Raw genomic sequence first — 14,732 nt, 5'->3', positions numbered from 1 at the left:
TTAAATACTGTTATAAATAGAAAATATCGTCAAAAGAAAAAAGAAAAAATTCCTGCGCCATTGGGAAATCAGTTTTCGCCAATGAAAAACAAAAGAACATACATTTTGTATTCGTTTAATATCAAAATTAATAAAGTTAGCAATTTACAGTCTGAATACAAAAAGAAGTTCTAAATATTCAACCGCGCATAGAAAATTCATGATTAGCTACCAATTATTTCACAAATCTTCAGAACAGAGCGATACAGTGAAAATAATATAGGTCATACATTATAAATTTCTTACCTTTTTAAAATATTCCTAATTATTGTATTCCTGATCTCGCAATTTCTAACTAAATGTCGTTGAATTTCGTTATCAAACATTATAGTTATATAGATTCCTTTTTAATATGTCGAATCTAAAATATCCGTTAATCGGGAATATAAAATTTAAACTAAGTTCTGCAAAAGTTAATCTTTTATACTGGTACCGAACTTTTGCAAGCACAAAACCGAAAAGCTCCATGAAATTTTGAAATATAAATATATATATATATATATTACGTTTACTGAATGAACACAAAAAATGATGACACACACAACACACACAATTGCTTCTAGACTGGCCTCCGGGCCTCCCCTGGTCTCCCTAGCCTCCGGTCACACCACTATACCCCCTGCCTTTCTTTATTTTTAACAAACTCAAACAAAGACAAATTTTAAAGAACAGTGTATGAAGTCATAACTCTTCACACACACACACACAAAAAAAAAAAAAAAAAAAAAATTCGAAGGAATCAAAACATAATAATCATGTGTTTTATTAATATAAATTAAAAAATATTCTAAATTTTCAATTGACGTTTACGTTAAGAGTTGATAAAAATAACATTTTACTTTCAGTAGCGCTAATCTATTTTTAACTAAATTTTTAATATCAAAGTAGGAAAGAAAAATATTTAAGTTTTTATTTCATTTCAATTCGCAAGAAAAACGAAAATAGAAATACTTCATCACTCGATCCGCCCTGTATTAGAATAATAAAATATACATTTCGAATCCATCGGCACACATCATCAAAACATATATACCGGATATATATAGGCTTATAAACCATTCTTCTAAGTTAAGAATGAATGAAAGAGAAAAACTAAAAAAAAATTCTATTGTCCGAACATGTTTAAACTTTCGATTAAATAGTAAAAAATCAAAACAGAAAGCTTTAAAAAATACACATCAGTCAATCATATTTAAACAAAAAGTCTCCTATTAACAAACGCTTTAGCGTGTATACAATAATCCAAATTCTTGTCAACTGGACATTCACCTTGCCGGCTGTCAGGAATTGTCACGCGATTAACAGTTCTGTATCGAGTATATAGGCTTATATCTGCAACATTTGTGACAGTCATCATCGTAATTGTTCTGTTTCGATACAATTTTTCCTACGAGTTTATTATTATCGCAATTTTCTCTCTCCAAAATAGAAAAGCATAAACTAACGAAACATCAATCTGTTTCCATAATTCGTTTTATTAAATCACTTTAGCACCTTATTTATTTATTTTTTTTTACTTTTTTATAAGTCATATCGCGGGTCTATCAGCCGATATACAGTGTTTTTTTTTTTTTTTTTAACGTGTGTAAAACTAGAACATTGGTAAATGAATTCATGTTGTTAAGCACACGTCTGTTCGACACACGAAAATATACAATTACTATAATTTTGTAATGTCTTTATTGATTTGTTAATTAGTTGTTATACTAAAATACTTTTCCAATAACCATCCTAGCATAATTGGATCTATTACTATAAAGATAATGCTCGTTTTTGATACACCGAAACGGTTTTATTTCGAGAATTTCTCATCAATGTCGGCTACTCATCGAATGTAAAAGATTTCTCTTTTCGCGCTTTTTCTTATTTCAGCAAATATTAAAAAATGCACATCGATCGTTTGCACATTTCTTAATTATCCGGCGCAACTTTAGCATTAATATTTTTTTAGAAGAGGAGAACGAATACATACTATTATGGCAACACAATTTTTGTGACAATATCATATTAAAATCAGTTTACGTTGATAAGATTTGTTTATAAGCATTTATTTTCTTTCTGCGATTTTCGGATAAATCGTGTTTAAACATTTCCCCCCTTCTTTTTTTTGTAAAAATGATCATCCGAGATCAGCAGGGATACAATGAAGCAAATGGAAATGCTGTATGATTGGTTTCTTCTGTAACGATGTCCAATGGCGTGGCAGCGCTTCGGATGACACGATTAGATCGTATCATTTCCCTAAGAAAAATGATTTTAGGAAAAACGAAGAAAGGTGAAATGTAGTAAAACTTTATACAAAAATGGAAGAAAATATCGAATTGGTTATTATGAAGATTAGCTCCATTATTCACCGAACATTTTTTCTTAATAACCTTATAATTGAATCTAATATTTGTAAATTTGCAATAATTTTTTAACGGTTTACTTTAAGCTGTTGAAAAATTTATCATTTGTTCTAAAATAATTCAAGTACCATTCTAATTATTTAACCCCCTCTAAAAAGAAAAAAGGTAAATTTATCTTTAGTGCTTTATAACGTTCATTACTATTCCAATTTCGAATTCAAAAATATTAATAAAACAGTTAAATTAATGAAGCTAATATTTGCATATATATAAATTTCAATTTTTCATAAAAATAAAAAAAAAGAAAAAATTCATTTATTCTTTAAAAGATATTTCTAGAAAGAAAACAACATTTTCCTTTCGAATTAAAAAACTCCATGATAGAAAAATCAACAATAAAAACAATTATTCATGTTTAATTAAAGGCAATTATAATTTTTTATCATTGAATAATTTAATTTTTGACACGCTTCGAATATTTTAACTGCGCTGCTATAAAAAAAAATTCAAAATTTCCTTATCTCCTGATGAAATGATAAGATTAATAAATGGATGAGTGTGTTTGATTTTACTAGCCACGTGTACATTATTTGATTGCATTTTTTAAAAGCAAAAAACAAATGAGGGAATTTTACAATGATTCATTACTTCCATTAATTAATGTTAATTTTCTTTTTATGTCCATGTCATCTTTCTCTATTTGTTACATACAGTAGATATGGTTCCGATTTTTTTCTCCTCTTAATTTTGGTAAATACTACAGTTTATCCAGAAAAGTTTAAAGATACGATTACGATACTCGACATCCCAACCGCAAAAGTATGAAATCAAATCAAATCTCTTAGTCAAAGAAACCAATAATTCTGAATCGTCGTAAATTAAAATTTTATGTTTGCCGAAATTTTCTAATACTTCTTTATCTGATTCACAAGGGAAATCAATTACTTAAGATTGAGAGGATAAAACTTTTTTTTAAATAAATAAAATTCAAAATATTAACCAAAACGCACGAATACAATAACAAAACATTTCTTATATCGATGGAAAAAACACATTCGTTATTGCATTTTTTCCCAATTAATTTAAAGAAATTTCTAATGTCAGTTTTTAAACTGTTTTGAATTTTTAAAAAATAAACATTTAAAATCAAAATTAATAATAAAACTATTTATAAATCTCCATGTTTTATTAAACTTTTACTGTAAGCAAATTACCGTAAACTGAGGTAACTTTAGTCTATCAATTATCAAGGTGGATATGATTAAAGTGACGTAAGATTAAGACTCGACTCAGTGTTAACTACAATCAATGCAATTATCACTCAGATCTATCCTATTAAAACTAACATTTGATCTTTTTTTTTTTTATAAGTTCAAAGTAACCACTGGCAAAAGGTTGCTAGTAATAATAATTTTAGAATCTAATTAAATTTGGATGATTATTTTATACTTCTCGAAGTTTTTGAAAGGTAAAAATAGCAAGAATTCATCTTGTAAAAAACGCATAGCGTGTTTTCAACGTCGGTAAACCTATAATTAAAGATCCCAGTCTACGATAAGTGTAATAACAAACAATCATAATATTTATTGTATAGGCTTTTAATATTTTATTATATAAGTGGAATAATTAGAATAATTAGCATAATTTCAATCAGTAATGTATTAAAAAGTGAATAATTTAAGTAATTTTGTAGCATCGTATCTATTACTAGATTAGTTGCTAAGAAGAATCTAGGTTATTAATTAGTGTTTGTAATAATTAATTTTAATTTATGAGTAAAATTCATTGTTACAAACATCAAAAAATAAAATTCGACATAATTTTAGAGAAGTTTTAAAGCTTAAAGTCATTTAACTGTGATAAAAATTGCGCGACACCTCGGAGTTATATCATAATTTTAAACAAATTATTTTGTAAAATATATATTTATATAACTAGTGAGATTAAATTCATTTAGTACCTTAACTTCTATCATTTTCTTTTATAAAAGAAAGTTCGGTGGAGAAATAAACCAAACGGAAAGTATTTCAATAAAACGCTGGCGAACTTTAAACGTTGTATGGCAACGCTCAAGGGAGGAAAGGCAACAAATTCATTTTTCTCCTAAATAACAAATTCGTTCAATAATAAACATTGAAACCAATTGGTATTATAGCCGATAGCGGAATTTATCCGAAAGGACAAATGAAGCCCGGTCGAGAAGTGGTTGTTGGTAAAAGTGCATTTTAAAGGGAGACCAGTTGTGCGTAATTAAACGATAGATTTAAGCATTTATACCTCAAATGGAATTTGCAAAAGAGAATTTTTAATCCTACGCGAAAATAGTTTGTTTAAGCAATTACTCATAGTGGTAACGAGGGCGGGGCGAATAGCTGTGTCGAGCCGGCGGGCGTTATATAAGGCAGGGCGAGGGTGCGTAAAGTGAAAAATGATAATAAAATTAAACCAGACTAAATTCTTTCTAACCGAGTCGCTACGAGAATAAAACATATTCTTTTTATTCGACGCTACACAACTGTTAACTAAACGCCAACATCGATAGTAATATTAAGACGCATTACGTGCGGCTCTACCACCTAATTTGCCACCGTTTGCGAGGTTTTTAATAGGAATACTTATAATGCATTTTGTGAATTTATCAAAAATATATCTAAAAGAAAGCCGTCTGTCTATTCGTAGACATTACTACAAAAACTGCGAATATGAACCCATTTTTCGATTTTTTTTTTGAAATACGGATATAAAAAATGTCGTTATAAACGTAAACATATAGTAAAATCTTCGAATTTTTTTATGTCTAATTACATTTACCGCACTTTAAGTATACTCGCATCTATTTTTAAGTCTGTAAAATTCGTTATAAACGTCGAGTTCAGTATTAGCCTACTTTTAAATTTTCTATTTTTATTCCTTCTCTGAAAGGACAACTTCTTACTCTCAGGAAATATTCTAGCTTTCTGTATTTACGTTAATTACATCTCTTTATAATAGCGATGAAGATTATTTTGCATACTGAATTTTAATTTTAGCCAACTCTATAAAGTAATATCGATGAAACTATTCTATATTATAATTTTCGAATATACTTAACCTCGGATCAATATAAATCAAAACTCAAAAGAAATAAATACATTCAAAACTATAAAATCCTAATTCGAAAAGACTACTGTTGCGACTGCAAAAAAGTGTGTAGAAAAACATAGTTCAAATACTAGAATAAGTATTTAAAAATGTTTGTAGTTTATGCTCTTAATAGGGCTTTTAAATTTTACTTTAGTCCATTCGAAATGATCGCTAACGGTTTCTTTCCAAATACATTTTACTACTCGAGATCCTTTCTTCTAATCGCAAATTCTAATTTTATTAAATATATATGAACGTATATTTATATATCGGGTCTGTATTCAATTCTATAAGTAAGGATTGCAAAAATTTGAACGTGAAAACAAATCGAAATAAATAAAAATGCCCCTTTATTTAGAGAGTTTTAAATATATATTTTAAATTCTATATACGTAAATATATTTTTAAAATATTAAATCAGTTTTATTAAAATATAAATATAGTTTTCTCGCGATTAAAACTACGTTTGCAAGGCCGCTGGAACTACCAAATTGGCTCATCAAGAATTGGGATGGCCAAGATAATTCATATCCGGATGTAAAAATTACGTCACTGCAATTAAGTCTATTTTACTATTTAAAGCGAATTTATGTCTTTTTACAGCTCCTAAACTTAGTGTTAATTGTTACAGAACACGTATTAAAAAATACACTAATAGATCAATAGACAATTAGGTACTAACCGTATACTTATTTTCATTTTATTATTTATTAAAATAGTTTATTTTGCTCGAGCGGTAAAAAAAATATATATATATATATATATATATATATATACAACATGGTAAAATCATCTAATAATTAATTATTATTTATGGCTCCAATTATTTTAAATTCGATTTATTTTTTTTTTTCCGGATAGAACCAACTTCTGAAATCTTCATCTCCCTTTCGTTATATTTTAATTGGTTAATAATATTCACCTGGCATCATATTATGACGTGACTGTTACGTTTTAATTGGTTTAGAACACTCACATGTGACTTAATCTTATATATATAATTTACGAGACATATTTAGTTTTTAATTGACTAAATTAATTTTTCTTTTTTTTTAAACCAATCTTGTTTACTCACGAATTAATATTTTTGTGAATTTAATTTAAAAATGAAGTTTTTCCAACTCTTCTTAATAACTTTCTATCGGATCTTAATATTTGAATTTTTTCTAATGACAAAATTGTATTTTGAATTTAAGCTATAGAAAATATAATGGTAGAAAAAGTTGCACTGCATTCTAGACATATAAGATATTTATGCACAGTCTGAAAGTGAAACGATGCCTAAAAAAGATTATGTAGGCTAATTCAGAGGTTTTCTTATTGGTTTAGAATTCCCACTACACTCGAATATATAATTACATCGATTATTTAAAATCGATTTTATCTAATTTCAAACTGGCGCAGTGTTTTTAAAAACAAAACAGGGGAGGGGAAAAAAATATGCAGAAAATTTTAAACATTCATTTAAAGAGGACCTATTCGAGATTTTAACAAACATAACAAGCAAAAAACTTTTTTGACTTGGAAGACGTCAGCTTGACATCGAACAACAAGGACCAGAAGAGTCGAGAATTTTAATTTCGTTCGGTCGCATAAAAATTCGTCCAACGTCCACGACTCATTATCTTGACTTGGCAGCCGTACGCTAATTAAATTGAACCGTGGCGAGAGACTGTGTGTAAAAGATATGTTAATTATTATCTCTTGTAATTCGACCATCTTTTTTTTCCCCCCTCTCGCTCACTCCCTTCCCTCAAACCTCTCTTTGGCCATAATGTGTATTTGCGGTATAAATTTGTGTTAAACGTCAACTTTTAAAAATACGGGTCTTCTACCCGCGCTAAAACTTACCATAAAACCTAACGAAAATATTTTACGTCCGAGTTATTAATTAAGCATTTAAAAATAACCAATAATTACGTTAAAAACTTCTATGGCGAGGCAGAAAAGAAGTAGGAAACTTAACAAGTCGCAATTAGATGAAAAATACAACGATTCCATTACTTTTAATAGTATATTCGTTTATATAATGCAAATTTATGTAATTATTATTTTAGGTGGAAGGGAATAATTTTAATAAAAGTTTCGAGAATGCCATAAATCATATCTTTGAAGGAACATTAATTTTTTTTGCCCTCGGAAATCCTTTTATATTCAATTCAATAAAATGATTCATTGCTTTCCACAAATTTTAAACTTCGATTTTTTTTTATTAATAAAAATACCCTAACTTATTGACATTTTAATTAGAGAGATTAAAAATGGATGCAATCAATCAATTCTTTTATTATATATAATTTTGAATATGGATTAGCAAGATTTTTTCATCTCCCGTTAAAAATTAGAGCAAATATGCATATGCATCATTTTTAACGCTAAACAATATGACTTACTTCTTCGAAAGGAAAAGAAAACCTATAACAAAAAAAAGGAAAATGTTATCGTTCGAAATGAGTTCTATAAATTTCCCAGTTTTTAAAATACAATACATAAAATTTTACTTATTTGTTTTTATATGAGTGAGTATCGTTCTGCTTTATGTTTCTAGTTTGATTCATCACGTGGAGGAGACACGATTCTCTCTATAATTTTAAATTATACTATTAAAAAAATATATCCTTAAATTCATTTTACGCTCCAACGTTACACTCATTCATTAGTTTGATTTGTTAAAGCCCATAACCTATGAGACATCTTTAATTGTGGCATGCGTTACAGTTCTTATTCCGATACGCATATTAAAAAATAATAATAAAAAAAATACTCAGAAAGTTTATTTTTATCGTCATCGATTGAACAAAATCGATTATCCAAATCAATGAATTCTCAATTAATTCGGATAATCGATGCTTTATTATATGGAAGAAACCAATCGTGACAATAATGCAGACGCGGCATTAGGCCAGCGACGATTAAATGTGCACTTTTAGAAAATTGGGATGATTTTATTAAACTTGGATGATTTCATTATAAAGAAGGGAAGCATACCGACCTTTGTTACGGCAACCGTATCGGAAGATTATAGTCATGTCAGCGATTGTTGGAAATCATCTACTAGGCTAACTGCAAACTAGAATATTTAAAAATGCTTCGAACTCTATAAGCGCCAATTGTTTTAATCATTAAGATCATTTGCACGGATTTTTAAAAACTTAAAACATTGCTAAAATTATAATTCTTTTAACCGAAAAATTGTACAGAAAGTGAGCTATCATACAGATATTTTATTATCGAGCATTCGACTATTTTTATTTTCTATCGGTTAAAGTATGACGTGCTATTTAACTATTAAATCTAATAAATGCAAATGACTTCTAATACATATGCATTTGTAGTATTTCGAACTATTAGACTATAACTCTAAAATCGTTGTAATAGAAACTAATCTTCCAATACAAATTTTTAAATAATAATTTTCTTAAGTATATAGGATTTACATTCTATCCGTAGGTCCATTTACTAATTTAGAAATTAGTAAATCAGCACACCTAAAATTAATTTCAGGAACATAGACTACATCGGAAAATTTAATTTACACAGTTTGACATTTGACTTTTCCATGTCGAAGCTTACAATTTGGCATATTTTTAAATGAGTAATAATAATTCAAATTGTATTTAAAAAATAAAAAAAAATACAATTATTCAAAGATTAAATTAAATAAGAAAGTTAATATAATAATTCTGAAATAAAGTTTTTAGAGTGGAAAAAAAAGCAGGACAAGAATTTTACATTGAGAAAATTTGTCTGGATAAAATTGATTAAAACTATAAAAATCTGTCAAGGATGAGTGCACGGCCGCGTTGATATCTATATCCACTATTTATATATTCTAACGATAAAAATTCTATCCGGATAGAAAAGTTTATTATAATTAAGCGATAATTTATTCGAAATAACAAATGAAAATTTTTTAAAATGTTCGATAATAAAATACTAAATTTTCATTGTTATCAACATTAAATACGATTACTTTTTAAAAGGAATTAAACGCATAATAAATGATGGCATTAATCAGTATAGCGCATTTATAATTTTTTAATGATTGTTAAAAATTCATGCGATGCTTTAAACCGATAAATCACGATATCCGATGGCATAAATAGTATATTTTAAAATCGGTTCTAGGTACGTAACTAAAGTGGATGATCGCACGCAACTTTCGACGCAAATTTTAGTCCATTACACGTTTAAAAATAACAGAATTGTTATTACTTTCTACGCATTTCAAGAAGAATAAACTCCATCGCGATCTGTTATTAAAAATATAAAAAGAATAAACCGAGTAAAGAAAATAAAATGATGTCAAAACAAAGAATATTTTGTGAGAGCTTCTTTAATCTCAATCTTAACAATCCTCCCGGCATGGAGTACTTTCTGATAAAGTGTTAAGAGGCCCACTAAGAATGCTAGAATTGAAGTACCAATCAAGAAGCACTCGGGTAACTGAGAAATATGAAAAATTGTACAATTTAAGTGAAAGTACCAAGAATTATAATTATCATTACAGATTTTATCGACTTAGTAACAGAAATCACATTGTTCAATTATGTAGAGGGGGAAAAAATTCTAACTATCCATTACTAATTGGATCGTTTTTATCGATTAATTTTTATTGAAATAATTAAAATCAAATTAGTGATTCGGCAATTTAATTTTTTTACCTAACCTATTAAAAAAATTAAGCTTTAACTAAATAACAGATCCGAAAACATTCATGAAAGAATTAACTCTGTTTCTTTTTTAACACTTCTTTACTCGTGAATGATACAAATTGGTTATATATGAATAAAAACTATAACCCGCTCGGATTAAATTCGAAATTACGACAACAACAATTCGAATAATAACCCGCTAAGATAACTCGAGAATATGCAGTTGAATATATAGGAGTATCATAAAAATAATGTGTAATTTTTGAATAAGAAAGAAAGAAATTAGAATATGAATGGATGCAATTTCAAAAATATGATAGTTATATAAAGACGCTTGCTGATATTGTTGATGCTAAACATTCATAATTGGCTCGGAAAGTAGAACTATGCATATTATTATCTATAAAAATATGTAAAAATTAGACTGTCTCAGTTGTAATGCATTATGTAGTTTATAGTAGTATTTACAGCTAGATTTAATTTCTATTAAAAAATATCTCACTCATTTATTAATCGAAAAAAAATATATATATATATATATTATGCTAACAATATTGCTCAAAATTTAGTAAAACTGCATTTTAAAAATTGTTCAAAACTTTAAAAAAAATATGTTAAGAAATATGAAATATATTTTAGCGTATCTTTTCTCAATTTCTTTAGAGCCGCAGGCCTCTCGAACATCATTCAATAGTAATGCTATGATAAATAAAATTATTGGCAGACCCCCTGAGGAAGTACGGACAGACGGTGGTTCTTTTTTTAGTCAATTAAAGTGTGTATTTAATTTTTTACTTAAAAATAGTCTTAAATACAGCCGTACAAAACGAAGCGATACAAAAAATAATAATAATAATAATAAAAGGAAAGGACGGAAAAAAATTAAAAATCTTTTGAAGATTCGATTGTATCGGAAATTTAATAATAATATCGAAAATTTAATAATTTAATAATAAATGGATCTATATATATATAGTACATAATTGATGTTTATTATATTACAAAGAGAACTCGCTCGAATCCTAAACTAGAAATCTTTAGAAATGAAATATTCATTTTATATTTCCATTAATTTCGTTAGTTACAACATTATATGCTAAAAGAAATAATATTTTTAAGAACCGGCATATAAGAGGAAATTTATAGAAAATAATATAGATTATAATTAGCCGAAAATGCGTTTTATTATTATTAAATAACAAAGAACAGAGTTTGAAGATGTTTTTCTGTTTCGACTAATAAATAACTTTAGCAGAATATAAAATTAGTTGGTCGATGCCGAGCTATAATTATGTCGAAATATCTTTAATTAATGGGATAACATTAAAAATTATACGTTTAATCTGTAAATTAGATCTAATTAGTGAAGTAATAATTTAAAATTTTTCATTTCATATTGAAAGATCTAATAGTGGTTCGGAACCATTTTCGATCCCACAGGGGCCTTTATTTCTTATCCAATTCTAACAAGACGTAAACGATTCTCGAATGTAAAAAAAAAAAAAAGAAAAGCCAAGTTGCCAAAGCCCGTCCATTGGATGCAGGTGACGTTTAGGTCTTACCGTCAGGGGACGATAAGACCTCCACCTGGCGAAGCAGCCACGAAACAATTAATTAGTGAAGCAACCGAGAAGAAAAAAGAGAAACATCTCTAGGTGAACGATCCTATTTCTGTTTTGAGCACGGATGGAGAAAGAGCGTGAAAGAAGCCAAGAGACCCCAGTCCACTCTAGTTAATTGTCATGACCTTTCCCCTCTGAATCCTCTGTACAGGAAATGTCTAAAATACCCAGGGATGAGGCAGGAAATGAGTGTGGGGGTTCGGGGGACCAAGTTCCCGGAACATTGGGGATGTCTCTAGATTGCTGTAGAATGGACAAGGGATCGCGCCACAATATTGTCATAATAATATTTTGAACCGTCAAACTTACACTGAATAATGGCATAATATCCTATCGTCTACGGTTATTAACGGGATTTAATATTATGTAAAAAGTAGTAAAATTTAATGTCGTTAAGAGTTAAAAATAATTAATAAAATTATTTCGTTTGTTTTCGACGGTTTGGCCAGTTTTAAACGTTTGGCGCTTCCAAAATATATATATTCTACGCTTGGAAAAATAATAAAGGAGAAAAACCAGTTTAAGATTTACCAGGAAGAGACGTAAAAAGATTATAGATCACACTTTACGAAAGGCCGACAAATTATTTAATATGATTATCGATTGGTTATTCACTCTTTTTTTCACAAAGGGGCTTTTCATCCTCCGTGGCAGGATCCTCCAACACTCCGCAATTAGGAGAAGACAAAATTCGAAGCGATCTTTTCACGCATCCGCACTAGCCTTATAGCCTAGAGACCCACTTCGCTTAGGCACACCATCGGCGCCCACTCGCCCTAAATCAAAGATCTCGTCCGGGAGAAGGGGGAAAAAAGTCCTTAAAAACAACAGACAGTAGTTCGACCTTAAAGCAGCACCTGTCGTCGTCTCCCGTAGCAACGCCAACCCCTACAAACTCCGCTCGGGACATTTTCCCAACACCCCCACGGGATTATCAATCGACTGGTCCGTTGGTCTTGTGCGCTCCGTTCACTAACCATTGCCGATGACGTCGGTTGTGTTGTGACGGACGGCGTGAACCACGTGTGTGTGTAGTGTGTGTTGGACGAAAAACGTCTTTCCAAGGTGAGTAGCGTATCCGACTTAAGTCGTTTTGTTTCCGTTTAATCGCCCTGATCATCCCACGCTTAATCTGACACTTGTTAAGGCCCGACTGAATGGATTCCGTGACGTGTTGCACGTGTTTATTGACGTCATCTCCGATCTCATTGTCGGTCAAAGACAGTTTCAACGGAGTCAACGGTCGTTAGACAAACGCGCTTCTGACAATTTATAATCGAACACGAGCATTCGAAGATCGTAACGCAACATTGAAAAAAGGAAATGATACAAAGTCCCGTTCGGAAACTCTCCTCCGTGCAGCTTAACATAATTATGTGAGAGCATCTCTAAGCCAAAATAGGTCCCGTTTACGGGATGCTTTTCACAAATTCGTCGACAATACTCCCAAATTAATTTCAATTTTTCAAAATTTTAAAATGAAAGTGGCGGATAAAAAAAACAATTAACGGCGGGGAGTTTGTCTTAAAAACTTTCCGTCACGAAAAATTCTATGGTTGTTAATTTTAGAAAAATATAATCGGAGACGAGATATCACGTGATATCAAAATTATTCGAATCAATTAAACATTATCGTACATACCTGGGGTACGAAAACATTTTATCTAGATTACAAAATTCATTATACGAAGTACGGTTTGACATTACAGGTAGAATAGCATGTACTGCGTATAACGTGATACTTAATTTCGTAAATGAATGTAGTCAAAACACTTCGACGCTTCTGAATAAAAGCGTTAGATTAAAATCTAAAAATGTTTCTTCAACGATAATATATATATATATAACCTTTTTTAATTTTGTGTGGGGGTGAAATTTTACATTTTTTATATTTTTTTAAATTTTAATCGTTCCATCCTTTTCAACTCTTCGTTTAGCCGTCGCGATAAGATTTTCGCCTCGCCTATCAGAGATTTTTAAAATCTAGGCCTATAGTCGTAAATACATCAATGTATACTTTAAGATCTTTAATTTAATTTATATTAAAGAACAGTTCTAAAAATATTTTATAACGAAAATTAGACACGTTTTTAAAAGGTTGCAATTGCGAAGAACGTTCGGTTTGTCTGTCCTTAAACGGAAACGCTCTTTTGGGGCTAAGTTGACAAAAATTTCCAACGGCTCGAGAGCCGATTAGATGTAAAATTCAAGTAAAAACGGTAAAAGAAAACACCGCGCCGTACGCTGTTTACTATAAAGCGCGGATCTCCGGCATTTTTCGCTAAAAAACCGTATATAGATATACATGTAAGTATTTTTTCCAAACATGTCAAAATAGAAACTTATGTCAACATCTAGCTATGCATAAAGCCCATCGATCACGTGATCGACAATGTCACCAAGGTAACGAGACAGTGTTTTTAATTTGTATGTTGACTCGAACGTTCCGAGGGGGGTAAGGGGCAGATTTTTTAAAGTAATGAACTCGAGAGATCCATCAACGTCTGGCGATTGTTACGGAGTGCGAGAGTGACGTCACGGACGTACAAAGCAAACAAAGTTTCACGCCGATTCCGTGCGGGATCGGTGCAAATAGGTGTCAGAGAGAAAAATGTCGCGGGGTTTCGATTATTTTAAGGGGGAAAATCCGAAAGAACCAAAGAAAGAAACGCTCTTCTTCCCTTTTCTTCAGCGTTTCTAAAATTATACGCTGTTGATACAAGAAGAGATGGCGAAACAAACAGAAGGGAAAAAAATGGATGGCAAAATCTAGCCCCGAGCTAGTATTAGTCGATCTGCTGGCTTTTTTAATCATTAATGGGTAGAGAGTGTGGCCGATGACAAAAAGTCCCGAGGACAAACATTCTCCCGCAGTTGGGATTTTTATGTAGGCCTATCCAGACGCTCCAACGGAAATGTAGTTTTCCCTATTCCGTTTCCCGCCT

The 14,732-nt window shown here is 30.1% G+C and overlaps 2 protein-coding genes across 5 annotated transcripts in view; one reads left to right on the top strand and one right to left on the bottom strand.

Moving 5' to 3' along the window:
* The window catches only part of LOC136982804 (caspase activity and apoptosis inhibitor 1-like), a 145,759-nt gene that overhangs the window by 72,248 nt on the left and 58,779 nt on the right, over positions 1-14,732 (bottom strand). The gene's annotated exons all lie outside the window — the stretch shown is intronic.
* Positions 12,748-14,732, top strand: part of LOC136982798 (zinc finger protein 423-like) — a 101,031-nt gene continuing 99,046 nt past the window's right edge. The window contains exon 1 of the mRNA XM_067279314.1: positions 12,748-12,852. The gene's annotated coding sequence lies outside the window, so the exon portion shown is untranslated. The remainder of the gene's footprint in view (positions 12,853-14,732) is intronic.

Source organism: Centruroides vittatus, unplaced genomic scaffold (genome assembly GCF_030686945.1).
Source record: "Centruroides vittatus isolate TY-2023 unplaced genomic scaffold, ASM3068694v2 contig_863, whole genome shotgun sequence".
Classification (NCBI taxonomy): Eukaryota; Metazoa; Arthropoda; class Arachnida; order Scorpiones; family Buthidae; genus Centruroides; species Centruroides vittatus.
This window is presented reverse-complemented; position numbering and strand designations above follow the sequence as displayed.